Source organism: Chenopodium quinoa, unplaced genomic scaffold, assembly GCF_001683475.1.
Source record: "Chenopodium quinoa cultivar QQ74 unplaced genomic scaffold, ASM168347v1, whole genome shotgun sequence".
In the NCBI taxonomy this organism is placed as follows: Eukaryota; Viridiplantae; Streptophyta; class Magnoliopsida; order Caryophyllales; family Amaranthaceae; genus Chenopodium; species Chenopodium quinoa.
Window position 1 is genome coordinate 5,422,337 of NW_018743331.1, and position 27,223 is coordinate 5,449,559.

The following is a 27,223-nucleotide window of genomic DNA, read 5'->3' on the forward strand; positions in this document are numbered from 1 at the left end:
CATTGCAACAAGGAGTCTAGCAGGGAAGCCAAAAATAGCACCAAATTCTTCTGGCAGAGGATAAATTTCATCATAATCAAACTTGAAACAATGTGTTTCTGGATTCCAATAATCCAACGCCGCTCTTAGAAAATCATGTTCAATTGCTACGTGCCTTAATGTTAATAATCCTCTAACAAAGAATGTTTCTAGCTATTTCTTTTTTCTGCGTTGGTCAAAGAATACGACCAGTCACGCATTGTGTTGTCAAAATTTTGAGACATTGTTATTGAAATATGGAATTCAAGTTATTTTGTGTTTCGTAATTATGCATATCACAATTTACTGGTCGAAATTTATAGCCAAAAAGAGTCTGGAAACAAGAAAAAATTATCCTGCCGCACGCACAAAATTACCGTGTCGCGGTATCATCTACCGTGCCACGGTACCTTTTACGTGTCACGGCACCGAATCTACATCAAAACTTATCCTTGGCCTTCTTATTCTGGATTTTCTTTTGTTTTTTTTATCCTCCGTTCTCCTTAACTGCTTTTCATTAAAACTCTTTTTTACTCTAGTGTTTTATTTCCAATAAAACTCTACCTTTTTTATTTTAGTTTATTTTTTATTTTATTTTAATTTTTGGGGAAGTTGTTCGTCCCATTTTTTTTATTCTTTTATTTTTGTGGAAGTTGTAAAACTCGTCCCATTTCTTTTATTTTTTTATTTTTTGAGAAGGTTGTAAAACTCGTCCCATTTTTTTATTCTTTTATTTTTCGGGAAGTTGTAAAACTCGTCCCATTTCTTTTGTTCTTTTTATTTTTGCGGAAGTTGTAAAACTTGTCCAATTTCTTTTATTCTTTTTATTTTTGGGGAAGTTGTAAAACTCATCCCATTTTTTTTATTCTTTTTATTTTTGGGGAAGTTGTAAAACTCATCCCATTTTTTTTATTCTTTTTATTTTTGGGGAAGTTGTAAAACTCTTTACCTCTTTTCTGTTTTTTCTATTTTGGGAGAAGGTCGATACCCTCCACTTATGAAAAATTACAGAAAATTTTCACGTCGTTACTCATACACAATCACACACAAATAGTCACAAGCACACACTAACATACTTATCAAATGAATAAATAAAGTGTCAAATGCATAAAGTGTGATTAAAATGTACTAAATGAGTCATAATACAATAGTAATGTTTAGTGCCGTTAACAAGTACATAATAAAATCCTTCGCTAAAAAATCTCCTGATCCAGATGAACTAGGACAAACTCCAGGTCAAGCTCCCTCTGGCTTTGGTAAGGAAATGGCGCGCCGAAAAGTCCCTCCACCATCCGAGTATGTGGAGTCGCGTCCTTGCCCGGCTCCACAGCTCCTGTAGAAGTCAAAGTCAAAGAAGGCCCTGACCAACCGGTGAACTGCATGGGCTGAGATGGCTGCCCCCACATAGGCATCGTCTGTGGAGGCATCGTAGAAAACACCGGAACTGAATGTAAGCCCTGGTCTTGAAGAGAAATGACTGGCCTAAACATGGGCTGTGAATGCTAGAAAGGCTGAGTCGCCTGCGGCGGCTGCCACTGAGGCTGAGAATGCCGCCGGTATTACACCAAGTTTATTAAGCTGTCACGATTTGCCAAGGAGTCTGTTGCTACAGAAAAGTTAAAGGCTAGGAAGTTTGAGAGCGGATTGACTACTGATTTGCAACTAAAGCTGTGTGGACAAGTGTTCGAAACCTTGAATTGGATGAAGTGTATAGGAGAGATGCACACCTTTATGCGTTGGAGTTGAAGAAAAAGAAAGAGTTAGCTGAGGTGGAAGGGGAGGAAAAGAGAAAGGAGGTAGGTCAAAACTCTGAAACCCGCAAGGTAACCAGAACAATTTTAAGAAGCAGAAGTACCACCATAACAATAACAACAACTTCCACAACAACAACAATTTCCAGGGTAACAATCGCCAAGGTGGGCGAAACTTTAATGGTGGAGCTAGGAACTCTAACCAAGGAAATAATAAAGGACTAAGGCATTTCTACTATTCCCAAAACTGCATTTAGAACAAGGTACGGGCAAGCTATAGGAAATTAGTTAGCTTTTTTTCCTCCTTGTGGCATAAATTAGAAGACCATGAGTACTTTATCTAGTAGATTATTTGATTCAATTTCATGATATCATAGCTATTGAGTTTGGTGCTGCTTTAGTGTTTTGTCAAGTTGTTTGCCTTGTTGCTGTAGCCGGAAACCTATATTATGTTCATACTCCATGTTCAATTTAATGGCCAACATCAATATTGGTGCCTCTTTGTGCATTGTTAGGTTGTTTTGGTTTCTTTCATGGATAGTAATTCTAATTTTTTGCTTGAATCTGTTCAGCTATCAAGTTCCCCCCTTGATTGCAGGGAATACAGGCATTGTAGTCAGTCCTCTGTTATCTTTGATGCAAGATCAGGTAATCTTATTAATGATTACATGTCTTTCTTGTTGCTATGGTGGGCTTAAGTTGACAAATTATTGACTAATGACTGATAGGTAATGGCTTTAAAACAACGTGGCATCCAAGCAGAGTACCTAGGCTCCACTCAAACTGATAAAACTGTACAGACAAAAGCTGAATCAGGCTTTTATAGCTTGTTGTTCATGACCCCAGAGAAAGCATGCGCAATTCCTACTAGGTGCCTGTTTCATCACTTATTTTTTTGTTTTCGTTGTAACTTATATATTCATATTGCGTTTCTAGAAATGAGGTAATATTATTTGTTGGAACTTCGATGGCGTTTTCTTATTACTCTCCATTTCTTTCATATCTCTTATCCTATTACTTGTTTGTTTTTTCTTTGATGTATCCTTAATCCTATTAATGCTACTATCCTCTTTCTTGCTTTATAGTTCATACCTTTTTATCGTTTTTTTTGTCTATCTTTCTTCCATGTAGGAGTGTAGGTTTATGTTACTCATATTTGATCTGGACATGAGTTGATATCTCTAAAATTGAATGCAAAGACATTGTTATAAGAAGATGGAAGACTTCTTCTAGCATATATAATGACTGACATGAACCTATTATAATATTTAACCAATGCTATACTTTTTTTACAGCTTGTGACTGCTGGATCAATGGTACTTGTCTGCCTCTGCCTTAAACTTATGTCCTTTGTCTCATCTTTGCAGCTTCTGGACAAGACTGCTAAAGGCTGGAATTTGTCTTTTTGCTGTTGATGAAGCACATTGCATATCAGAATGGGGTCATGATTTCAGGTTAAGGGTCATATAGCATTTAAATTCACATGCCTTTCTCAAGGCATTTTGCATCTGTTGCTTCTAATTTCTTGTGCACAAATTGCACATGATTGCTGGCATGCAACTATAAATAGCTTTTTGTGTTTGTTGACGTGAACTCTAAAATGGTAACTCGTAAGTTTCATGCTGCAAGTGTTTTGCTGAATGATATGGCCTTGTTCTTCTTGCATTACTCTCCCACCTCATCCTCTATATATTTCGAAAAGTTCAAAAGGGTTGAGATAAGCTGCTATTACAACAACAACAACAACAACAACAACAACAACAACAACAGCAACAACAACAACAACAACAACAACAAAAACAAAGCCTTAGTCTTAAAATGAGATAAGCTGCTATTATTACAGATAATTCAGTATTAATGCTCTCAGAGTCGGATAATACACATTATCCCAGTCTAGAACTTGTAACAAAGTTTACATTCTCCTTTATTATATTTTATTCTATTTTTATTTACGTGTTTGTCCCTGATGGTTTAAAATGATTTGATTGATGACAAAGTGATTGCCTTCTAACGCTTTGTTGCTCTTAGAGCTGGTATGATCATTGAGACTATTCAGTTGAGGGACTTATACAAAGGAACTTAGTTGTTAACTTTCTCTGATCTTCTTTGGTTGGTTTGTAAAGGGGAAAAAATATTTTCTTATGGTGGAATTAGTTTCCTGAAGGGTGAAGATTTTCTTCACTTAAGCAGAAATGCCCACATTTTTACCACATGCATCACCTTCCTCCTTTATTCCTTTCCTTCATCTCCCCTCCCCCTTTCCTCTTTAATTTTTCTAGGGAGGAATAAAGAAAAATGAAGTTTGATTTGATTGAATTACTTTCCATGTAAAATCAAATTCTGTTCAACATGTATCTTCCGACCAAATAGTACCTAAATCCTTGGAGAGCATGAAGTGTTTATCTGTATTTGCCATTGTTTAATCACTCTCATTGACTAGCAAATTATTAGCCTTTTATTGTTCTCAGTGGGTGGTCTTATGATCATCCAATCTTTGACTTGAAAATTAAGAACCTAGCAAATTAAGTGAGGTTTCTAAGGCTAGCCAACATATTCTTTTACTGCAAATGGGTTTTAATGGATGATCTGATTTACTCTGGGCCATTGAGATGTCAGCTTTGAATCCTTTTCGATTTGGGTTAAATCATGTTTAAGATATATGCTGGCTGGGTATTGACCATGGTAGGTGCATGACTTTGCTGCTTGTGTGAGGGAGATATTTAAATAACATTAACCTTGGCCCTTTTCCTAGTGCCTTTATATTTTATCTTAGTTAAATATTTGCTTGATCAGATCCAAATTGATTTCTCTTGAGCATATAATGAATTCTTCTTGGTCTACACTCTCTGACAGGTTGTATTTTCTATTTTATAAGCCATTTTTATAAAATATTACTTACCCTATCCGATTTTTTGCAGAATGGAGTACAAACAACTAGACAAGTTGCGTCCTATTCTCTCAGATGTCCCATTTGTGAGCTTGACTGCAACTGCTACAGACAAGTAAGTGAACTCATCAATTTATACGGATGGCTATTGTTAGAAGATGTTCCCCCTATACCTGAAAGCTAAAGGGCTGCCATCTTTGGTACTCAGAGCCTTAAAAGTCATTAGTTACGCATCTTATTTTCTAGGGAATAGGGACAGTGATAATCTGACTGTGACTACAGTAGTACTTTGGATATCATCTTGGAGATATTCAGGGGCGGACCCACCTTCAGTCATAGTGGGTCCGGTGACACAGTATTTTTTTAAAAAAATAAAATATCAAAGAGACCCCTTATTATAGATAGGGGGTCTCGTTGATGCTGCTAGTGGTAACAACAAACAATATCAAAGAGACAACTTATTATAGATAGGGGGTCTGTTTGATGCAGCTAGTGGTAACAACAAACAATGTCAAAGAGACCCCTTATTAAGATAGAAGATCTCTTTGATGCTGCTATTGCTACAAAAGACTTTGTGTGTTTTTTTATATATTAAAGAGACCTGTTATTTATATAAAAGGTCTCTTTGATGCTGCTATTGCATTTCACAATTTTTTTGCGTTACTTTCTTTTTCATTAAAGAGACCAGTTATATTTAATAACTGGTCTTTTAAGTTATCTCACTTTTTTTTGTATAATTTTTTAATAATTTTTCCCCCTTTTTATATCTTATATTTGTACAACCAATTTTAATATTTCCCCATAAAGCTTATCAATTAACTAAAAAATCATAAAGTTAATTCAATATAATAATTTTATTGTACCATTGGTTTATAACATGTTATTTGTAGTATTTTCGACTTGTAAAATTGAATTCTTAAGTACTGTATTTGGTTGTGATATGAATTTTTGTGTCCTATTTTTGGATTGAAATCAATTTGGTATATGTATATATACATATATATGTATGTATATATACATATATATGTATGTATATATACATATATATATATATATATTTTATATATATAAGTTTTGGATTGAAATTAATTATGAACAAGACATGGAAAAAAAAATTGTACTTTCACAAATGATCAATAATTGATGGTGACACACTATCTCGGAAATCCTGGATCCGCCACTAGAGATATTAGACAGAATTTTAAGCAACTTTTTTTCTTCGGTCAGATGGATTACTTTCAGTCTCTTTGGCTCATGTACTTGCTATAATATATTGATGCTGTTGAAATAAGAGGATTATAAAAAGTGGAGTGAATAGAGTTTATGTTTTCTGAGGTTTTGACCTGTATGCATTTGGATTAGGATAAAGTTCTGGCCTCTTTGTATCCCTGAAAAACTTCTCTTTCTTACCTTTGTTTCCTATAACTTGATCTTGCCACTTTATACTTTTTGTCTGACCTAACTTCTTGTGAGAGGATCATTGCCACAAATGGTGCTCTTGTTGCAACAGAGCAAGTACACTGATTTCTGACGGCCAAAATATGTGATAAGATACTGCCACTTTGTATCAAACATGTGTTTTGCTTAACATGCTATTGTTACTAGCTTCAGATTGTATCTATCTTATAATCTAATTTACCTCTATGATCTTAGTTTCAGCGAGTATGTTAGGAATTTTTTTAATCCTATGATTTGCTTTAAATTATGACTGAGATTGTCCTCAAGTACCAAACCTACCAGATTTTTTTGTTCATTTACTTAAACTGAAGATGATAATATTAAGCTTTGTGTAGTACTATTTATGTCTGTGGTCTGGACTTTAGATTTTATACGAATTTCCCTGTACTTTCTGATATAAAGGTCTCTCTCTCTCTCTCTCTCTTTTTTTTTTTTTTTTTTTTTTTTTTTTTTTTTTTTATTTTTATTTTTTCCGGTCTAGGGTTCGGTAAGACATAATTAAGTCATTGAAGATGAAGGATCCTTATGTTGCTGTAGGCTCATTTGATCGTAAAAATCTCTTCTATGGTGTGAAATCTTTTAATCGAGGCATCTACTTCCTGGATGAGCTTGTACAAGAGGTTTCAAAATCTGTGGCTAGTGCTGGATCAACTATCATTTACTGCCTTACAATTAAAGATGTTGAACAGGTATTTATATACAAATACTTGCATGATAGAGTGTTGAGCCTTTTGGTTTTGATGGACAAATTGACAAACTCGACTAATGAATGTTTTGAGTCTTTGGTGAATAAAGGATTCAAGCAAAGTTCGTTCCGGAGTAGGAACTTGGATGCGGAGTAGCATTCTTTAAAAAGCCTCGTGCAAATCTCACGTTCTAGTTTTAATTGTGAGCACTCAATAATATAAAGTCGGAAAGGAACTCAATGGCTTATGTTAAAGACTACTGGAATAAAAGTTAGTTTTAAAAGATAATTTCTTAAAGAAAAGATAATTTGTAAAAGTTTTAATAAAGATAATTATCGAAGATAATTATCTAGTTGTTTTAATAAATAATAAATTTATCTTTTCAAATAAAATCTTTTTAAACAAACTTTTGATAATCTTTTAAATAAAATATTTGATAAAGTTAGCAAGTGGTTTTTCTGTGAGAAAATCTTTTATACGGCTAATGGTTATCAAGTTGTTAGGATAGTGGTTTAATTAGATAAGGCTAGGAAACCTCTTCATGATCACAATCTGTCAAGATAACTCCACAAGTTGTTAGTGGGTTGTTGACATGTGGACGTGATTATGGTGGAGGTTAATGACTAAGCCTTCTCTATAAATACTCGTGCAAACTATCTCAGAAAAACATAACTCTTAAGCATAAAAATTCCAGTAGCCATCTAATAACATAAAGAGAGTTATTTTCCTTCATATATTCTTGAGTGCAATAGGTATTTGTAATCACAGATTGTATACAAGTACTTTGGGGTTGGGATTGTGAGTTTGTAAGGTGAGGTTAAGGAAGCTTCGTTGCTGAAGTCTTCTGTGAGAGTTGGGAACAAGTTCCTAATTTGGGGAACTTGTTAACGGGTTTGAATCTTCACTTGTACAGAGTTTGATTACATAGTGGAAATTTAGAAAAGCCTATATCTTCTCTCGTCATTATTTCATTTAGTTAAATTCCGCAAAAAGTTTTTAGATTTCACCTCAAATACAATTCACCCCCCCTCTTGTATTAGCCAGTTAGACTTTCAGTTGGTATCAGAGCAGGAACTCAGAACACGCAGGCAACCCTGTTGAGTAAGTTCCTGGAAAATGGCTTACACAGAGGAAAAGGAATTCGGGAGTACATCCATTCAAAGGCCTCCATACTTCAACGGCAAATTTTATCCTTATTGGAAGGATAAGATGGAAATCTTTATCCAAGCAGAGAATTATCAGGTATGGCGGATTATACAAGTAGGAGATTACGAAATTACGAAAACGAATGCTAATAATGAGGTAATCCCTAAACCTATGGATGAGTATGAAAAAACTGATTTTGAAAAACTTGAAATGAATGCTACTGCCAAAAAGTTTTTAATTTGGGGACTTGGACCCGATGAACATACTCGTGTCAAAGGGTGCAAGTCCGCAAAGGAAATTTGGGATCTTCTGGAAGTTACACATGAAGGAACGTCAGATGTTAAACGTTCCAAAATAGACATTCTTTTGTCTCAGTATGAGCGCTTTGAAATGGGAAACAAAGAATCCATTAAAGACATGTTTACTCGATTTAAGAGTATTACTAACGAACTAACGTGTCTTGGCAAGATAATTCCTATAGATGAGCAGGTCAGAAAAGTCTTAAGAAGTCTTCCAGACAATGACAGATGGAGAGCAAAGGTTGCAGCGGTGCAGGAATCAAAAGACTTCACCAAGTTCAATCTGGAACAGCTTGCGGGTTCCCTCATTACTCACGAGATCCAGTCGAACAATCGGACTCAGGAGACTGTCAAAAGTCAAGGGCTAGCATTAAGAGCTAATGAAGAATCCGAAGAGAAGTCTGACATCGATGAAGAAGAAGCTGCAATGTTGGTGAGAAGGCTGAAAAAATTCTACCGTAACAACAAGTTTTTAGACAAGAAGAAAGGATACAGTAAAAGAAATCAGGAACCCAAAGCCAAGTCTTCTTGTCACAAATGTGGAAGCACCAACCACTTCATCAAAGAGTGTCCATTATGGGAATCAGAGAAAGGCAAGGGAAAAGAAGCTGATCAAAGCAGAAATTCCAAGCCTAACTTTTCTAAAACAAATTTCAGGAAAGCAATGATTTCCACATGGGGAGAATCAAGTTCCGAAGAAGAGGAACAGGAACACACAGACGATGAAGTAGCCAATCTCTGTCTAATGGCAAAGCATGATGATGAGGTAGTCATTCAACCTCGTTATTTGAAATCTCTCTCAAAGGATAAATTAATCTCTTTATTGTTAGAAACCTTAGATGAATATAAAGAATTATGTGTAAAACTAAGGCAAGCCGAAAAGGCAACTGGAATTTGTAGAGATCATGTTAAGTATCTGAATAGCTTAAGAAATGATGTTCAAGGCAGATTCTTTGAATTGTTAGATAAAAATATTATGCTAAAAGAATCCCTTGAAAGAGTCAAGAGTGAGAATATCATGCTGAATATTGAATTGACTCAATATAAAATGTTGTGTACTAACATTGATTCTTGCAGGTCTACTGAAGTTCCTTTAATCATGTTTAATAATGAACTAGAGCATGTTAAGAAAGAGATAAAGGAAACCAATGATAAAAATGAGAAACTAGAAAAGGACCTAGAAATTGCAAGAAAAAGTAAAAATACAGCAAGCACGGGTGTTCCCAAGTGGGTAAAGGAAGCTCAGACAAAAAGAACAGAAGGTCTAGGCTATGTTCATAAGAAGAAGTCCACTGGAAAGAAAAAGAAATATGTGAACTTACCTAGTGAGACCGTTTGTTCTTTTTGTGGTAAAAAGGAACATCGCAGTGAAGAATGTACTAAGAAAGCAAATCTGTACAATAAGAATGTGAACTATGTTTGGCAGAAGAAATCTGATTTAAATGTGTCAACACAGGAACCCATGAATGAAAGGGTTCCTGCTACTAACCCTTAATTTCTTTTGCAGGTCGCAGTGAGGGGGAACAACCAGTGGTACCTCGATAGCGGTTGTTCTAAGCACATGACAGGAGATGAATCCAGATTTCTCTCACTGACGACCTATACAGGGGGAACAGTGACCTTTGGAGACAATAAGAAAGGCAACATTGTTGCTGTTGGCAAAGTAGGAAGGTCAAGTTCCCATGCAATTGACAATGTATTTTTAGTCGAGGGTTTGAAGCATAATCTACTCAGTATTTCTCAGTTTTGTGATAAAGGAAACTCTGTAAGCTTTTCTTCTGAAAAATGCAAAATCATCAACAATAACACTGGTAAAATCGTTTTGGAAGGAACTCGTAAAGGGAACACATATACCGTGGACCTTAACAAAGTTCCAAAATACAATCTATCTTGTTTAAGTGTTATTGAGGATGATCCACTTCTATGGCATAAACGTTTTGGACATGCTAGTCTTTCATTGCTTGACAAACTAAGGTCAAAGGACTTGGTAATCGGATTACCTTCTATCAAATTCCTAAATGACAAAATTTGTGAAGCCTGCATCAAAGGAAAGCATGTTCGATCATCATTTAAATCAAAGAAAATGGAATATGAAGATGGAGATTTCGAAATTGGTCTCACTCGTTCAACAGACCAGGATGAAGAATTAACTCCCAAAAAGCAGCCTGTTCGAATTACTGAAAATGCTGATAAGGAACCTACTGAAGTTCCAAACAATACAGAAGCCTCTGATCAAAATACAGAAGAAACAGAAAATACAGAAGGCGAAGCAAATGCAGAAGGAGAACACCATGAAGAAATGGAAGAAAGAGCAACTCAAAATAACACTTTTATACCAGCTCAATCATTCCAACCAAAGCCATGGAAACATCAAAGGTCACACCCCCTGGATAAAATTATAAGTGACCTAAGCAAGGGAACTCAGACGAGATCCCAACTGAGAAACTTTTGTGCATTCAATGCCTTCCTATCAACACTGGAACCTCGAAATCACAAAGAAGCTTTGGAAGATGCTGATTGGATTGTTGCCATGCAAGAGGAATTAAATGAATTCGAAAGAAACAAAGTGTGGCACCTTGAACCTAAACCAAAGAATCAAAAGGTTATTGGTCTCAAATGGGTATACAGGAATAAGCTAGATGAACATGGCACAATTGTAAGGAACAAGGCAAGATTGGTTGTTAAAGGCTACAATCAGCAGGAAGGTATCGATTTTGAGGAGACTTTTGCTCCTGTAGCTAGATTAGAAGCAATTCGTATTTTAATTGCATTTGCTGCATTTATGGGTTTTAAACTTTATCAAATGGACGTCAAATGTGCTTTTTTAAATGGTTTTTTAAAGGAAGACGTCTATGTTGAACAACCACCTGGATTTGAGGATCCAAACTTTCCTAACCATATTTTTAAACTTGATAAAGCACTGTATGGATTAAAACAAGCTCCAAGAGCATGGTATGAAAGACTTTCAAAATTCCTTTTACAAAATGATTTTAAAAGAGGAAAAGTTGACAAAACTTTGTTCTTAAAATCAAAAGGAACTCATTTATTAATTGTACAAATTTATGTTGATGATATTATTTTTGGTGCAACTAATGAATCCTTGTGCAAGTACTTTGCTGATTTAATGAGCAGTGAGTTTGAGATGAGCATGATGGGGGAACTCAACTTCTTCCTTGGGCTCCAAATTAAGCAAACTAACGAAGGAATAATGATCCATCAGCAGAAATATGTGAAGGAGTTATTAAAAAAATACGGTATGGAAAGCACAAAGATAAACCACACTCCCATGGGAACAACCACAAGGTTGGACCAAGACCCCAAGGGAACTCGTGTGGATCAAACAAAATACAGAGGTATGATTGGTTCCTTGTTATATTTAACTGCCAGCAGACCTGACATTTCGTTTAGTGTAGGTCTTTGTGCTAGATTTCAATCGGATCCAAAGGAATCGCATCTAACAGCCGTCAAAAGAATTCTACGATACTTGAAAGGGACGGAAGACTTGTGTCTGTTTTATCCAAAAAGTGACTCGTTTGACCTAAAAGGATATGCTGATGCTGACTATGCAGGAGATTTGGTCAATCGTAAAAGCACATCAGGTATAGTCCAATTCTTAGGCTCTTGCATGGTTTCTTGGAGTTCCAAGAAACAAAACACTGTTGCTCTATCCACTGCCGAAGCAGAATATGTGGCTGCTGCTGCATGCTGCTCTCAATTGCTATGGATAAAACAACAGTTGCATGACTATGGCATTATTTTAGAGTGCGTTCCTATTCATTGTGATAACACAAGTGCCATTTGCATTTCTAAAGATCCAGTACAACACTCTAAAGTTAAGCATATACATGTAAGGCATCACTTTTTGAAAGATAATGTTGAAAAGGGCTTAATTAAGCTAGATTTTATTTCTACTGAATTTCAAATTGCTGACATTTTAACTAAGCCTTTAAGCAGAGACAAGTTTGAAAAGATGCGTGTGGAATTGGGGATGCTACGGCTCAAGTGATTTTTGTTTGGAACCCCTAAGGTAAAATCGGATGTAACTAACGATGCTATGCTCAATCTTGTGTGCATAACACAGCTGAAATTACCCAGGGGAAAGATTTGTGAAGTATTGAAAAGTCACGTATACATACTTTTAATATGTTAAAAATATTGAGCCATGTTGTTTCAAGTTCCCTTTTCATCATTTTTTACTCTCTGTATCATGATCACGTAAATTATCATCATAATTTACAATCAATTTGCTCTTATTTATCTTTTTCATCTTTTATTTATCTGTTTTTCTTCTTGTTATTTTCTTTCTTATCTTTTATTTCTATCTTATTTTTTTTATTCTTATCTTTTTCCTTCCTTATTTTTTCATGATCAATTTTTCTATTCCTCATAAAATTCAAAAATACAAAAAGATTTTTTTCACGTAAGATAAGGAGCTAACATATTCACTACTCCTTAACTTCCGTATTTTTATCTATCTTATTATTGTGATACGTTTGAAAGATGCAATTATTACACCCTATTAAACCCATACTACCCCTATAACTACCCTACTACCTTACCATACAAACCGTCACTTTTTCTCACCCTTCCCAATTAAATTTTTTCTTTAACACTCCACCTTCACCCATCAAATCAATTAAACTCCCCATAAACTTCCATAACCGGCCTCACTCTCTCTCCTCCCTATTCACACTATTCATCTTCTCCTTCCTTTCAATTCATCCTCATAACCATGAAAACCAACCTAACCTCAACCCCGAAACAACCAAAAACCCGGAAGCCTTCCTCTGTTGGCGGCTCCCCTGAACCAGTCCCACTTGCCGTTGTTCACCCTCAAGCTTCGACAAAGAGAAAGGCTACAACCGTGAAAGGAGGTGACAGAAAGAGGCGAAGCTCTCAAACGTCTCCATCTTGGAATTACACTCACGGTTATCACATCAATTATGACTGGTGTACGGCAAGTAAGTTCTCCGAATTCATCTCCTTAATTGATTATCAAGAATGGGTGCATTTGTTCCAAAATTGTTCTCACTATCCAATTTACCCTAAGCTTTTGTTTGAATTCAAAAATACTTTCAAACACAACAATGGTGTTTGCACGGCTACGGTCAAAGATACTCACATTCATTTTGATATTGCATATTTAGGGAATTTGTTTCAAGTCCCCACCTCTGGCTATAGTTCATACCTAAAACACAAGCAAATTGTGCAAATTGGGCATTATGATGAGAATAGGGTTATTAAATTTATCGGTGGAAACCCGAAAAGCAAGACTTCACATCATAACATACTCACCCCTCTTCACAAATTATTGTTCAATTTCACATGGAGAGGCATTGTTCCTCGTTTGCAAAAACGTAGCACAGTATCCCTACTAGATGCAACCATCATCTTTTGTCTTGCTCGGAAAATAAAAATAAACTTTCCAAAATTGATGATTGAACATTTGGCTTTCTATGCAAATAAATCTACTATTCCATATGGATCTCTCCTCACTGTGTTGTTTAAGTCTTTTGGGATTGATGTTGAAAGTGAGTCACCCACTTATATTAAACCTGAGAACATTCTCTCGGAGCAATCTTTGCTTCGCCTGAGCCTTAAACTTGAGAGTGGGATACTTACTTTCTTGACGAGAGGAAGTGAGGAGAAAAATCGTGGAAAAGGGAAAACACAGGTTGTAGAGGGAGATACAAGTGAGTCAGAAGAGGAGGAAAGTGAGTCTGAAAAAGAGGAAAATAAAGAAAAAGGAGAGGAAGAAAAAGGAGAGGAAGCAATTTCTGAGGGGGAACCTCAGGAGGCAGATTCTGAGGAAGAAGAGGAGACTCAGAGTGAGGGGGAATCTAGCTCAGAAAGTGAGAGTCTCGACCTCCCTTATACAGGAGGACTAAGGCGGAGTAAGAGGAAAATTGTCAAACCTGCTACTTCTACTCTAAAGCCTGTGATCATTGAAGACATTAGCTCTTCTGATCACTCAGACCCTGATTTCACCCCTACACAAGTTCCTTTTGCCTCCGAGCCATCTCCTGTTCCTGCCTCTCCCACAAACCAAGCTAAACCCTCTTCCCCTCCTGTTTCACCAAAACAGACTTCTCCCTCTCCCTCCCCAGCTTTTCCTACATCACAGCCTACATGCTTTGCTGCCTTCTCTGGAACAAATGCTTCTGTTTTTGATATTCAACAGGTGAAAGCAGAAATGGAGAAGCTGATAAAGATGGTGTGCACAAAGCTGGAGGACATGGCAAAGCAGCTGGCTTCTCTTCAACGCCAAGTGCAGGCTGTGGCAGATGCTCAGGCAACCAGTTTTACTGGGATGGAGAACAAAGCTGATGCTGCTGAGAAGAACATACTGCACAGCACTCAGGAGATATTGGAGACGATTAACAGGGTGGCTTTTGAAGAGGTGGAGGAAGCTTCCAATGACCCCAAAACCCCAGCTGATGAACCTACTTACTCACCATAATTGCAATTTCAAACTTGTCACTTTTACTTCTTTTGTTTTTGCTTGTTCCATTCGGATTTCAGTTTGTAACTCATAACTTTTGCTGCTCTTTCCTGCTTTTGTTTTCGTCTATGGGAACTTGGCTCGTATTTTTCATATGATTGTGTGTGGTTGCTGATGATTTAGTACCTAACTTATTTTTGCCTTGCATTATTTGAGCTCACTATTCCCTACGTAGTCTAGTGGGAGTATAGCAAAATGTTTTTTTTCAATCTTTTGATAATGCCAAAAGGGGGAAAAGACAAACTTCATGGCGGCTAAAGTGTTTACCAAGGAACTCACACATCGAAGGTACAAACTTTTGCCAAGTTCAGTTTTTAAAGTCTTTGTTAATTTTTCTTTTGCTCAGTTTTTTTTTAAAAAAAAAAAAAAAAAAATACTTTTTAATATTTTTCTAAGTTCTTTAATTGTTTTTTTTTGTTTTCATGCCTTACTCTAAATTTTTGTTGCATGCCTGGATGATTTTATTTACCTAAGTTTGTCAATGTTTGTCATCATCAAAAAGGGGGAATTTGTTGAGCCTTTTGGTTTTGATGGACAAATTGACAAACTCGACTAATGAATGTTTTGAGTCTTTGGTGAATAAAGGATTCAAGCAAAGTTCGTTCCGGAGTAGGAACTTGGATGCGGAGTAGCATTCTTTAAAAAGCCTCGTGCAAATCTCACGTTCTAGTTTTAATTGTGAGCACTCAATAATATAAAGTCGGAAAGGAACTCAATGGCTTATGTTAAAGACTACTGGAATAAAAGTTAGTTTTAAAAGATAATTTCTTAAAGAAAAGATAATTTGTAAAAGTTTTAATAAAGATAATTATCGAAGATAATTATCTAGTTGTTTTAATAAATAATAAATTTATCTTTTCAAATAAAATCTTTTTAAACAAACTTTTGATAATCTTTTAAATAAAATATTTGATAAAGTTAGCAAGTGGTTTTTCTGTGAGAAAATCTTTTATACGGCTAATGGTTATCAAGTTGTTAGGATAGTGGTTTAATTAGATAAGGCTAGGAAACCTCTTCATGATCACAATCTGTCAAGATAACTCCACAAGTTGTTAGTGGGTTGTTGACATGTGGACGTGATTATGGTGGAGGTTAATGACTAAGCCTTCTCTATAAATACTCGTGCAAACTATCTCAGAAAAACATAACTCTTAAGCATAAAAATTCCAGTAGCCATCTAATAACATAAAGAGAGTTATTTTCCTTCATATATTCTTGAGTGCAATAGGTATTTGTAATCACAGATTGTATACAAGTACTTTGGGGTTGGGATTGTGAGTTTGTAAGGTGAGGTTAAGGAAGCTTCGTTGCTGAAGTCTTCTGTGAGAGTTGGGAACAAGTTCCTAATTTGGGGAACTTGTTAACGGGTTTGAATCTTCACTTGTACAGAGTTTGATTACATAGTGGAAATTTAGAAAAGCCTATATCTTCTCTCGTCATTATTTCATTTAGTTAAATTCCGCAAAAAGTTTTTAGATTTCACCTCAAATACAATTCACCCCCCCTCTTGTATTAGCCAGTTAGACTTTCATAGAGAAGCGTGATTTATCCTGCACGTGCAGAATGTCTAATTAGTGAACAAAGTTTTGTAAAAATGGATAAGATATGCAGTATGTATTAGGTTCTTTAATAAAAGCCATGTTTGTATGTTCCAATTTTGTAAAAGTCATGGTTGCCACTATTGCCTTTGGCATGGGAATTGATAAGCCAAACATTAGGCAAGTGATACATTATGGTTGCCCGAAGAGTTTAGAGACATATTACCAGGAGAGTGGGCGATGTGGGAGAGATGGTATAGCATCTGTCTGCTGGCTCTATTACACAAGAAGTGACTTCGCAAAATCTGACTTCTATTGCAGTGGATTGCAAACAGTATGTTCCAATTTCATAGAAGCTTAAGAATTTGTTCGCTTCTAAACTTGCTGTCATTGTGTATCTTTGAATTAAAAATCTAAAATTCATAGGAAAATCAACGAAAAGCTGTTGTTGACTCACTGATGGAAGCACAAAAGTATTGCATGCTGACAACGTGCCGCAGGAAGTTCTTACTGGAGCACTTTGGTGAAATGGTTTCAGAAGAAAATTGTGGTATGTTACTGAAACATCCTTACTAACTTAATTAGAATACTACTTCCTAATGAACATTTAAAATTGCTAAGCTAACTGTTGATTAAACTCTATAAAAAAATATTATCAGTACTTTTCTTTTCTACAAATGTAGTTGTAGTCTGTCTGATAGAAGTTACTAGTGAAATTATTATATGTTCTCTCATCATTTATCAATTATTATATATTATCGGAGATGGTTCCTAAGACAATGGAATGAAATGGATTGTTTAAGAGAGGTTTTCTGTGATTGGATTTTGCTTTCTATAGATCTCATTAGGTTTTCATAATCTGAGGATATTGTTAATTGATTGCTTTGGTTGTGCAATATTTTAGTTCCCTCATCCTCTTTACAAAAAATGCACATACAGGTTTGCAGAATTTGACCTTATCTTAAGTTTGTCTGCAATTTTCTGTCAGCAATACACCTTTACATTTGCGTTAATTTTCTTGGTTCAATGAGCTTAGCTTAAGAAATTAGTTCATGCTATCATTTTTAGGTGATTTGCTTTTTCTAAAATGCTACGTCTGTGTCCTTTGTAAGTGTGGAGAACCGGTTGCAAATATAGTTTTTAATCTTCAACTTGGTTCCTGTGGGTCACAGACATATTCAAATCATCATCTAATTGACTAGCATTAAGCATTATTGTTGTGTTGCACAATCACACAACCACTATAATCTTGAATGAGACACCGCCTTTGCTATTATTATTATTTAATTTTTTTTTTCCTGCAAACTATCAATTCAGCTGTATGGTTATTCATTTCTCTCTAATAAAAGGATTAACACATTAATCCCAGCTATTTTTGGGATGGGTTAGGATGAAGCTTTTACAGCCAAAATTGACCCAAGTTTGTTCTTGTGGCATGGAAAAGAAGGAAGAAGAAAGGTTGGATGTTGGAGGTGAATGAAACCAGCTGATACCTGAGGGTAGAGTTTGCTCATGCCAAAGCTAGGCTAACCAGCAATTTAACTTTCTAGTGGCATTAGACTGTTCTTGAGTTATTTTAGAAAAATGGTTTATTCAGCTTGTTTGCATGATATTTTTGGCTCTAAGTCTAACATTCTTTTGTAGATACGTGACAGACCTTGATGCCTTTAAATATATATGTCCTTATTACCTATCACAAAATAAAAAGAATGAGTATTCTTAACATGGAATAAGAATATGCGACCACTCTCTTCTCTGTTTGGAATTATACCTTTGTACCTTAGCTGATATACGTTAATTGCATGCCGTGGTTTTATCGGAGTCTGCTCTATTCTGTGTTAATGCCTGGGGAGAAATTAATAGAATTTTTCTCACATGATGCTAGCAGAGGGTGGAAAGTGATATTGATATTATAAATGGAGAGAGGGTTGAATAAAGCGAGGATTGAATTAAAGTTTCTCTTTTCTGGCTGAAAATGGATCTTCTTTGCTTATGTTATGTATTTTACGAAGTATTATTTTTATCAGACTTCTTTTGTATTGGAAAATTAAATCCCATCTTTGTGAGGTTGTTTCTGCTGTTGTCTTAACAACTCTAAGATCATTTTAAACTATCTATTACCTATTTAAATATGTTTTAATCACCTGTCAAAAAAAAAAGTTTTAATCATTTTGCGTCATGCCTGCAGGAAATTGTGACAATTGCACTACTACTCGGAGGGAGCGAGACATGTCTAAAGAAGCCTATCTTCTGATGGTTTGTATTCATTCATGCAGGGGTAACTGGGTCTCAATTTGCCTATAGATGTTCTTCGGGGATCTCGGGTAAGCTGTATCAAAATTTATGCTGCGTTTTGATGATTTGTTGCTTTATATATTGAGGTAATAGAGAAACTTACTGATCATGAAATTACCTTTGTACCCTTTGATCACGTTCTGGTATGAGTGGTATTAATTTCCTTTCTTCAGAACCACTGAATTGGCCTCCTACCACTAAAAGATAATTTGCTCACTTCCTCATGTCATGGCTCATGGATACATTCTAGTGCTGTAAAAAATGTTGAGGCTCCTACTTTCACCTAAATAACAGACACCCTATGTGCTTAGCTTTGTATTTTTGTTGAGGTTGGGTTTAAGTCTGTATACATCCAACTCCCAGACCCTGCCTTGGGCAGGAGACTTTCTAGAATCGTTTATTTTTATTAATCTTGCTTTTGAAAGAGGTCTCAGTTTCATAATTATCAACTTTTGGCGAAGGTTATTGAAAACGTAAAATGTCTCTAGGAAGATTCATTTTGACTGCCTTGGAAAGGTGCCAATCAATGTGAACGGGTGCCAGAAAAGTCTAGATTATCTTGCTAACAAGTAACAATCCCCAATCTGTGGCATTGGGAGTACTTGGCTGTGCCATCTCACCTGGAAAGGCTTTTGTACAAGCTAATATTAGTACATCACATCTAATGCTAGTAGATGGTTTTATAGTTATATATCCTGGGTATTCCATTGGGTGATAGCTGGAATTTTTTGTATCACCTTTGCAATTGATGGCCGGGGACTACAGGGAGATGTTGATTGTATCATTGTATCGTTGTCTACTGTATTTCTCCGTTACACTTTAGTATGGGAAGATCATCATACTTCTCAATGAATGGAAGGGAAGTGGCAGCTTTGTTTTTATAGCATTATGGCGGCACTCTGTTAAGTATATAGCATTGCTTTTTGCCAAGCATGGGAGCCAAACTCTTGGTTATTCTAGTGTTCTTAAGAGGAAGGAGAAAATGTGTGTGACTATTACTTCTGACCAGATAGTCTCTCAGGTTGATTTGTTGGTTAAGATGCATGGTGTGAAATGCTCATGTGCTTTCTCGGGTGTTCCATGGATGTCTTCAGGATCACTTTTAATTGTTGTTTCGGGTGAAAACAATGGGACCTTGCCGAAGGTCCGCTGAAATGGAGAAGGCTGGATTCGGTCCAAGTTATGTTGGGCCGAGGATTTCCTGCACAGTAAACACACGTAAACTAGCCTCAGGGGTGTTGCCGAGAAAGGCCCCTCCGATGCTAAAGTTAGTACAATGTGTAAGAAGAAGACACTATGCAAGAGAGTTTGTTGCTTGAGGCTTTTATGGAATATTTCAGAATATATGAATGAACATATGAATCTATGAATGAATCAGAATATGAATCCCCCCTCTTGAATGAATCAATATGATGGCTTTTATACCTCATCATTCATGGAGAGGTTGGGCCTTAGCCCAATTGGCTTGCTTTGTGGGCTGACCTTTGACTTTAGCACAATTGGAGAGTTGAACCTTGACCTTGGGCTTTTAATTGGATCATTTAGTGCTTAGGCCCAATTGGACTAAATTGGACCCAAACAACTTGCCCCCCAGACCCGACTTGGAAGGATGACGGGTCGGGTTTGATTTAATCCAGAAAAGGAGGGAAGTAAATGATTTAATTAACCCAAAAATTTGAATTTAAACCGTAATTAATGAGATAACAACGTTTAATGATTGTGGAAGTTGGACGGATAATGGGCAGTTTAATCACAAGATCATGTGTTTAATGGTTACTTAGTGGAGTATTTAAGAGAAATTAAAACGCAGACTCCTCGTATCCCGTACCTGGAGATATAAACAGAGGCGCGTCATCTCTCCTCACTTATTCACCAACACAAACCCAGAATTCTCGAGAGAACCAAGAACCCGCATCAAAACTTCGCAAATTCCCCGAGCATTAAGCTTAGAAACTGAGACTTGCCACTACGAACTCGTAAATCGGCAACTTTCGCTTCAGATTAAGGTAAATTCCTTTGATTTCAGTTTATTTTTCTTCGAATTCGAACTCCTTCCCCTTTTCTTTCGACTTTTTTCTTCGAAATAATCAATGGCAAGAGGAGTTAGAGGTAGAGCCCGTGCTCCAAGAAGAGCAAGGCCGATTCCCGATCCTAGGAACAGGATTGGGACCTGGAATGGACAAAGGCCGGAGTCTGACCCTGCTGAAGGGATTAGGGCGACTCCCCTTTCCTCGGCTCCTCCTCAGAGAACGGAGGAGCCGAGCGCTTCTGGACGTGATGATGAAGTTCCCGCTGTCCTTTGGGATATCCTCCCCGGATTTTCAGAATGGGAGAATGCCGAAGTTGCTTCGGCCATGATAAAGAACCGCCCCTACCCATGGTGGGTGGAGAATGCCGATCAATATCGATTTGCCGAGCAAATTGAGTTGCATTACGACATTTTTGAAGCTGATGGATATTGGTGCCGAATGCCCTCGGCCTCTGATAGAATCCATCGTCCACCCCCGGGGTATGTGGGGGTGTACACAAGACAGCTTCAGTATGGGCTGAGGTTCCCTTTGGACGTATTCGTCCGAGACCTGCTGATCCATTACAACATCTCTCTATGTCAGTTAACTCCCACCAGCATCCGAAGGGTGATGACATACTTATGGGTCTGCAAGTTCTTCAAGTACGTGCCGAACCTGCACTGCTTCAAAAAGCTCCATCGGCTAGTGCCAAATATTCAAAGTGGGCACGGAAGCCATGGTTCTGGGTGGTACCGGATTGAGTCCCGGCCCCAATACCTAACCATGTGGCCAAACGACTCTTCAGACAAGGACTGGAGAGGTCAATGGATTTGGGTTAGGGCACCCACAGATCCGGGCCACCCTTGTGTCTTCAGCGCTCCCCGGTACCTCGCTGAGCCTGATCCCGAAATGGGAAGTCTAGGTCCCCCCGCAGATAACGGGGCGGATCCGAACCTGGATCAGCAACATATCTTCGGCAAGCAGCCGAACCGGGGGGGGCAGTGGCCGAATGCAGCATATCCCGGAGACTTGGCTCCCCGATACGCATTACGTTTTCCAAGAGAACATGCTAGCAGCTGTTGGCCTCAGCCGAAAGTTTAAGGATGGTAAGCTTCTTCGGCTGGGGCCGAGGCTTTTTAACTATCTCTTTTTCTTCTCTCGCTTCGCTTTTTTATGCTGTGCCAACCTATCTGAGCTAACCTTTCCCCTTTCCTTTTTTCAGAGCGGGACGAGACCAACGTTGGCATTAACTACGCTCGTCTTGGTGTCAACCGAGAACGAGTTGTAACTGAACGGGCCCCGTCTATCACTGAGCCGAGGCATAGGGAAGTTCATCTAGACTCTTCCCACTTCCAAATTGAGGCTGTTGCTCTGTATCAGAGGCAGAAGCCTTGGTGGAAGAAGAGAGACCCCTGGTTTCAGCTGCTGGACGAAGAAGCTGAAGCTGCCCGCACAGCCGAAGAGGTTGCACGGGTTCTCGAAGCTTGCGAAGGAGGAGAAGGGTCCTCCAGAGCTGCTGAAGCCGAAGCTGCAGCTAGAGCAGCTGAAGAAGACGAGGCTTTGCTGAAGACCTCGGTGAGCTTTCAGACAACTTTTTCTTTTTTCTTTTCTCTTTTTTTTTTTTTTTTTTTTTTTTACTCACATTCTTCTTCCCCCTGTCTGTTACAGTCTGAAGAGAGTAACAGACACAGAGAAGGCAAAGCTCCTGCTCGTCCCGAAGACCAAATACAAGGAGAGTCTTCAGACTCAGATATGGACGAGCAGCCCCTTCTGAAAAGGCGCCGAAGGATGGCCATCATCGGCCCTCATGACTTTCAGCGGAGGCCGATGACCATCGGAGTCGCAATAAGGGAACCCGAGGAAGGCAACGGATCGCCGAGGGTTCCCCAGCCACCACCCCAATCACCTCAAAAGACCCCTCCGCCACCTCCTGAGATGGAGGTGGATCAGAGAACTCCCGAATCTAAGGGAGGGGTCCAAGAAGAAATTAAGAAGAGTGCTGCTGAGCACGAAAATAAGGATGCCGTGATGTCCAGTGCTGAGGGCTTCACGGCAGACATCGCAAGAGAGGTTGAGGCTTTCGTCCTCACCCCTGAAGAAGAGGAGGTCATAGTAATTGACTCCTCTGAGAAGGATGATGCTGAGCCATCCAAAGCTAATCAAGCTCCATCGTCATCCTTCCCTTCTTTCCAGACTCTGCAATCTGGAGAAATGGGTTTCTCGGCCCCCGAATTCCAATCCCAGACCACATCTGGGACCTCATATGGGGTCAGAACCGAGAAGGAGCTGCAGCCTACTTCGGCGATTTTGCTGGCATGTCCGAAGTAGATAGGGCAAGGATCTGGTCGCTGAAGGCCACTGCTGGGATGGGCGAATCCAGCAGATCAGTTCCTGACCCAGCCAGGTCTAACCAACTGCTGATGATGCAGGTAATTTTCCTTGTCTTCATTTCCTCTGAAATTCAGCTCTATATATTTTTTTTTTATTTTTTATTTATTTATTTTTTTTGTCTTCCTGTTTTCAGTTCGTGCACAATCAGACTCTCACTGTAGAGCTGATAGATACCCTAAAAGATAGGGTAGACGCTGCTGTGCATGACAAGAAGGTGGCTGAAGAGGAATTAAAGCTTGCTAAGCTGAAGCAAGCAGCAGCTGAAGAGAAGCAGCTGAAGGGTGAGGAGTATGAGAAAAGAGCTGCTGAAGCCCTCAAAACCTTCTGCGACGCTATGGAGAAGGAAGTTTTTCCCCCACTGATGGAAGGGGAAAAATTCCTCCAGGAGCATATGGGAGTGGACGTCTCCAAATTCAAGGCTGCTGTTGAGAGCCGAATTCAGGAAGGAGCTGCTGCACAAGCTGAAGTGCAGCAACGTCTAGAGGCTCTTGAAGCCAGCCGAATGGCTGCTGAAGAGCTGCTCCTGGCCAAAGATGTCCAACTCTCAGAGGCTGCTGCTGCTGCCGAAGCCCAAAGAGCTAAACTCCTCGAGGCTGAGGATCAACTGATGACCCAGAAAGTCGAAGTGACCCAAGCTCAGACAAAGGCTTCCCGAGTTCAGCAGGAGCTGAATGAGCTGAAAGGTTCCTCCTCCAAGCTCGCTGATGAGCTGAAGAAATCCAAGGAAGACTTGGAGGAGACCCAGAAGAAGCTGGCTGATGCTGAGGCTCTACTCAAAGTCCGTGTCTATACCCAAGAGGAATATGAGATGGGTTTCAGAAACGGGTTCCGAGTATGCCGAAGAGTCTGCCTTCATGCTGAACCGAAGCTGGACTGGTCTAAATGTGCTGAGTGGGTCCAGAATCCCGAAGACCCTCATATGAAGTATGCAACTCCAGCCGAAGCTGAAATCCTTAAGGCTGAGGAAGCCGAGGAGGAAGCCGAGAGAATGGAGTTGGAAGCTGAACAGAGGGAAAGGGAGGCTCGGCAGAGTGCAAAGCCCGCTTCTTCTGCTGCTGGGGCTGAGGCCACCATGGGGCTCAACGCTGATCAGTCTGATCCTCAGGCTGAAGCATAGGAACTCGGGCAGTCGTCTTCAGAATCTTGCGGTTCATCATGTGCTTAACTTTAGACTTGCCGCTTTCTGAATTTTTTTGCCTTGTTTTTTGCTTCAGCTTGCCTTGTCGTACAGCAGTTTATTTTTTTTTTTTTGCTTATGTACGTATTTCGGCAGCTGTTATTTTCCGCTTGTGGGCGGCTGCCGATACTGTTAAATTGAACTTGTAGCTCAATTTTTGAGCATGAATTATATATTTGATGCTCTTTTCTTCAGTTGCTTTGTTTTTGAATGCTTTACTGTTTCTGTTTCTTCAATTCTGCCGTACATACTTGCACTGAGAGTGCTTCTTGCCCCCCCAGAAATTGAAGTATGACTTCAGCTGAATAAGCAATTTCTTCACTTCTTCAAAATGGGTATCCGAAACACAGGGCCAACTGAAGGCAATGCTTCTGGGATACAAGTCTTACTGAAGATTGACTTCATCTGAAAGTTGGATATCCGAAACACAGGGCCAACTGAAGGCAATGCTTTGGATATTAGCTTTCTGGGATACAAGGCTCAGTTAAGGCAATATCCCAGAAGTGTCCATGGACTCATGTCTTTGGAGAACAAGTCTTACTGAAGTTTGACTTCAGCTGAAAGACCAGTGTTCTTTAAAAAGACGCATATCCGAAACACAGGGCCAACTGAAGGCAATGTTTCGAATAATGGCTTTCTGGGATACAAGGCTCAGTTAAGGCAATATCCCAGAATTGTCCATAGACTAATGTCTTTGGAGAACAAGTCTTACTGAAGTTTGACTTCAGCTGAAAGACCAGTGTTCTTTAAAAAGACGAGTTTTGTCAGCAATCTGAAACCCAGTTACCCGAAGGCGAAGGTTTCAGACGAGGCTGATATAAAAATTTTCAACTGTTGCTGTTATCCTTGATTTTCTATCTATCTTTGAAAAATGGATACCCGAAACACAGGGCCAACTTAAGGCAATGTTTCGGATAATGGCTCTCTGGGATACAAGGCTCAGTTAAGGCAATATCCCAGAATTGTCCATGGACTCATGTCTTTGGAGAACAAGTCTTACTGAAGTTTGACTTCAGCTGAAAGACCAGTGTTCTTTAAAAAGACGAGTTTTGTCAGCAATCTGAAACCCAGTTACCCGAAGGCGAAGGTTTCAGACGAGGCTGAATAAAAAACCCTTAAAGAGTAGATAGAACAAAGAAAATTTTGAAAGGATAAAAAGTTGTAAACATTTATATAAATGGCGGCTCCAAGGCCTTTCATTAGTTCAAAATGTACTTACAAAGATTGTTCTGCCCCGAAGGGTTCACACATGGTATTTTTTCAGTACATCAGCGTTCCAGTGATTTTTCAACTCAGTTCCATCCAACTGCCGAAGTCGGTATGTCCCTGGCTGAAGCTCATCATAAATTTCATAAGGTCCTTCCCATGCAGCTGAGAGTTTCCCATGGATTCGGCCTTTCTGAACTGCAGCAGCATTCCGAAGGACAAGGTCTCCAATTTTGAGAGGCCTTGCATGGACCCTTCGGTTATAAAATTTGCTGATTCTCTGCTTATAGGCGGCCATTCTATCTCGGGCTGAGTCTCTTACTTCGTCGAGGAAATCGAGAGATTCCCTCATCAGTCGCTCATTCTCAGCCGAGAAGTGGTGCACTCGAAGGCTCTCAGAGCCAATTTCCACTGGAAGGACGGCTTCGGCACCATACACCAGTTCAAAAGGTGAGTGGCCCGTTGCCTCTTTTTCAGTTGTCCGAAGGGACCAAAGGGTTCTAGGGAGCTCCTCCAGCCACTTGGACTTTTGATCTTCCACCCTCTTCTTGAGGGCATTTAAGATTTGTTTATTTGCAGCTTCGGCTTGTCCGTTACTTTGCGGGTGGCATACCGCTGAATATGCCAGTCTGATGCCGAACTGATCTGTATACCGCTTCAGCGGTAAGTTATCAAATTGCCTCCCATGATCGAAGACAAATACTCTCGGGATGCCAAAGCGAGTGATGATATTCTGCCAGATAAATTTTCTGACAGTTTGCTCTGTAATGTTCGAGGCTGCTTCGGCCTCGATCCATTTACTGAAGTAGTCGACACCAACTATCAGCCATTTTTTCTGGTACACAGCCTCTGGAAATGGTCCCAGTATATCCAGTCCCCATTGGGCAAACGGGAGTGGATTAAGGATCGGCTGAAGATCCCTTGCTGGCTGATGGATAACTGGAGCATATTTTTGACATTTTTCGCATTTCCGAACCAGCTCCTTAGCATCTGCGATCATGGTGGGCCAGTAATATCCAGCCCTCAATGCCTTATGGGCTAAGGTTCTTCCCCCAATGTGGTTCCCACAGATGCCGAGGTGAATCTCCCGCAGGATATAATCTGCATCTGTTGGTCCCACGCATTTCAGCAATGGGGCTGAGAAGGACTTTTTCAGAAGTTCCCCCCTGAAGACAATGAACCTAGAACTGGTTCTCTTCATCTTGGAGGCCAAAGCTTTATCCTCAGGAGTTTCCCCCCGAAGCTTGAAAGCTAGGATGCGGTCCATCCAACTAGGCTCTGGGTCAGCGCAGCACACTTCAGGTGCTTCGTCGACACTTCTCTCTCGACGCACTTCTACATATACAGATCTATTCAGCTCGGTAAAAGATGAACTAGCAAGTTTGGAGAGTGCATCGGCTTGAGTATTCTGACCCCTTGGGATCAGCTGAACCTCAAAAGTTTTCAGCTCTGCAATGACTGATTTGATCTTGGCAAGATAAGCTATCATGGAGGGCTCTTTGGCCTCGTAGCTGCCACTGATCTGATATGCAACTAGCTGAGAGTCTGTTTTTAAGCAGACATGATCGGCTTCCAAGGAGATGCACAATTTTAGGCCGGCGATTGCTGCCTCATACTCGGCTTCATTGTTCGAGGCCTTAAAAGAAAACTTTAGTGCATACTCAAAGGATTTGCCTTCGGGAGAAGTTATCACTACTCCTGCCCCCGAACCGTTTTCGGTGGAAGACCCATCCGTAAACACGGTCCAGACTTTCTTTTCACTGTCTAGCGCTTCTTGGTATGAGCATTCGGCCAAGAAATCCGCTAGAGCTTGAGCCTTAATGGCAGCCCTCGGACGGTAGCTGATGCTGAATTCGGTGA

General features: G+C 39.1%; 1 pseudogene; it reads left to right on the forward strand.

Annotated features, from left to right (window-relative positions):
* The first annotated feature begins 1,171 nt into the window (after positions 1-1,171).
* LOC110737566 lies at positions 1,172-19,686 on the forward strand (annotated as a pseudogene).
* Positions 19,687-27,223: the final 7,537 nt, after the last annotated feature.